Source organism: Eretmochelys imbricata, chromosome 6 (assembly GCF_965152235.1).
Source record: "Eretmochelys imbricata isolate rEreImb1 chromosome 6, rEreImb1.hap1, whole genome shotgun sequence".
Lineage (NCBI taxonomy): Eukaryota > Metazoa > Chordata > Testudines > Cheloniidae > Eretmochelys > Eretmochelys imbricata.
The window spans coordinates 19,285,237-19,288,418 of NC_135577.1; the positions used below are offsets into that span (position 1 = coordinate 19,285,237).

At 54.3% G+C, this 3,182-nt stretch overlaps 1 pseudogene; it reads left to right on the top strand.

Annotated features, from left to right (window-relative positions):
• The first annotated feature begins 723 nt into the window (after positions 1–723).
• On the top strand, positions 724–887 carry LOC144267176 (U2 spliceosomal RNA; annotated as a pseudogene).
• The last annotated feature ends 2,295 nt before the right edge of the window (positions 888–3,182 follow it).

The following is a 3,182-nucleotide window of genomic DNA, read 5'->3' on the forward strand; positions in this document are numbered from 1 at the left end:
ATGCAGGCGCCAGGTCTCTCCACCCACTGAGCTGTCGTCCATTTTCCTTTGCCTCTAAAACAACAGCTGAGCACCTTCAGAGTGGACCTGAGGGAGCCGAGCATGAGCTGCAAGCGGACGAGGCTCATTCCTGACCGCCTGTCAGCTGGCCGGATGGGAGGCATTACTCCCACTGAAAAGCATGGGAGTTTGTGACCCAGGGATCCCTTGATACCAACTGGGAGGGGGCACAGTGTGCAGGTGCATGCATGCGGTGGGGGTGGGGGGGGGGGAGAATTGGTTACAGTATCCCCTAGTGTCAGGGATTTGCATAGTATTTCACCCAAAGGTGGCATGTGAGGTCTCTACTGAAAGCCAGTAGCCATCACAATCATTGCAAAACGTATGTAAGGATAATAGTTAAATGGTTGTAGAGCTATATGGAAACTAAGGACAGGTTTCAGAGTAACAGCCGTGTTAGTCTGTATTCGCAAAAAGAGAAGGAGTATTTGTGGCACCTTAGAGACTAACCAATTTATTTGAGCCTAAGCTTTCGTGAGCTCCAGCTCACTTCATCGGATGCATGCCCAGCCCGGCTTCGCCCCCCAGCCCGAGCGACCCAGCCCTTCGAGCCAATCCTTATCCCGAAGTTACGGATCCGGCTTGCCGACTTCCCTTAGCTACATTGTTCTAACACGCCAGAGGCTGTTCACCTTGGAGACCTGCTGCAGATATGGGTACACCATCTCCCCCAGATTTTCAAGGGCCAGCAAGAGCTCACCAGATACCACCGGAACCGTGACGCTTTCCAATGGATTTTTGGAACAGGGAGATGGAAAAGGAGCTTGCTCCGTCCACTCCGTGCATCCACCTGGTATTGCAGTACCTCCAGGAACAGTGCACCTCCCCTTGGGGAGACTATTGTGGTTGAAAAACAGAATCAGTTGAACTCTTTCTTTTAAACCAGCCTTTATAACAGTTTTATTCTCAGATATTCAATCTTTTGGTTTATTTATCATGAATGGTTGGTTGCATTAAGTTTCTGTTGTAATTTTGTGATTAAATAAATTTGTTAGTCTCTAAGATGCCACAAGTACGCCTTTTCTTTCTGTGTTCTTAAGGTTTGTAAGTGAAGACAGGTCACCAGAAGGTGATCCCCGGGTTCTGACCAGGCAGGGGGTAGGAGAGAGTTAGCTCCCTGGCTGGTCATTGCGTAGCGTGTGTCTTACAATGTAAGTCTGTTTGCATACAGAGCCCATCGAGACTGCGAAGTCGACAAAGATCACAAAATCTCCAGGAAGGAGGCCACAGCAGGAGAGTCTCCTGTTTGTGACTAAGAGCAAAGAAGTAGTCGGTATATCAGGAGACTGCACGGAGTCACACACCTAGAAGACACGCTGCCAGCTGGCTTGTCTTATGAATGGAAGGTCACAGCCAGCAAGGTTGTGAAGTGCTGGGAGAAAGATATAGGTGAGCTCAACTTTATGAGACAGGAGAGTGCCTTGTTAGGCAAGTCTAGGCTCTAGAAAACGTATTATGGTTTTACAATGTAGCCAATTGTTGCCCGTACTTCTACCGACTTCAAGGCCAGATTAACATTTTGTGGGCCCGGCGCCAAACATATTTGTGGGCCCCCTAGGGGCAGTGGAGCATGGCGGGGGAGGTCAGTCCCCAGAGCGAGGGGCCAGCCAGGGGCAATGGGGAATGGCATGGCAGGAGTGTCCCCGCTCTGCCCAGACCAGTGCGAGGGCACTATTGACAAACCGGCAGTTGGCAGACGCACAGTGGCCTGCCCAGACCTGTGCTGCCAGCATGCCCCTTCCCCTCAGGAGTCGGCCCGCGCCACTCCACACATCCCCCCGCACCCCGCCCAACACCCCACAGGTGCCGACTCTGTGGGTGCTCCGGGGCTGGAGCACCCCCAGAAAAAAAAAAAAAGTATGTGCTCAGCACCCACCGGCAGCCCCGCGGATCAGATGCCCCGCCTCGTCCCCAGCGCCTCCCGCCTGCCGCTGATCAGCTGTTCGGCAGCGGGCAGGAGGCTCTGGGGGGGAGGGGAGGAGCAGGGGCAGGAAGAGGGGGTGGCAGGGCCTTGGGGGAAAGGGTGGAGGGGGCAGGGCTTGGGACAGAGCTGGGGTCAAGCACCCATGGGGAGATCAGAAATTCAGCACCTCTGCAACACCCTCCCCCAACTCCCTATAGTCAGAGTCTCCCCAAGACCTCCCCACAAATGCAGAGCGCCCGGCACGACCCTGCAGGCCGAGAGGAGCAAGTGGTGGGTGGGGGGAGCCAGCAAGCAGAGCAGGTCGGGGCCCCTTCTGAGCATGGGCCTGGTGCCACTGGCCCCACTGTAAACCCAGCACTGACCGACTTGCTCTGGCTCGAATCTTTGTGTTTGTTAAGGAAACGTGTATGTGTTTTCACTCTCAGCATACCCAAGCGCTGTGCGTGCTCAGGTGTCGCTGGGAAGCGCTGGTCCTTTGGGAACAGCGGATCTGTGACTCCTGAGAATGTCCAGTGGACCAGGGGCTGGACCCTCCAGGGGATGCTCGGAGGGCTGGAAGGTTGGGGTGTGCGTAACTCTAACCTGCAGAGGGACAGTGGAGCCGGTAGGCTGGAAGGGGAGGGCTTGTGCTGCTCAGGGCTGCTGGAGTCAGGGAGCTGATCCCTGGCAGGCACAGACAAGGTGGTAGCGAGATGCCCCACAACACCGGGACCCTTGCGGAGCATCACAGAGTTATTTCTGTGCAGCAGGAGAAGTCTACCACCCTCCTGTGCTCCCCAGAGAGCAGACACGCCAGTGGGCCCTCATTCAAAGTGAGCATCCCCACCTTTCAGCAAAATACAGATCATTTCCCCCTCAGTCTCTCCATACAGCTCTGCCATCCAATGTGTTTTAATAACAGTAGAAATTTGATCCCTTGCTTCCCCCCCTAAAAGCGGCCCTGCTCGGAGCTTTGGAGGGCTATTGCACAAATAGCACATTCCAGGGCCTTGTTTTAAGGCCAGCATTTAGATTTTACAGAGAAGGATTTTCCACACTGGAAATTGGTGAAACTCTCCCCTGTGCAGAAAGGGCTCAGCTGGGACTTGAGTGGTGCATGAGCCATGTGCTGAGTCTCTGCACAGGGGAGAATTTCACCCAGTGTGAACAAAAGTGCTTTCAGTTTGTCACTTACCAGATGCAGCCTGGGAGATCAGGC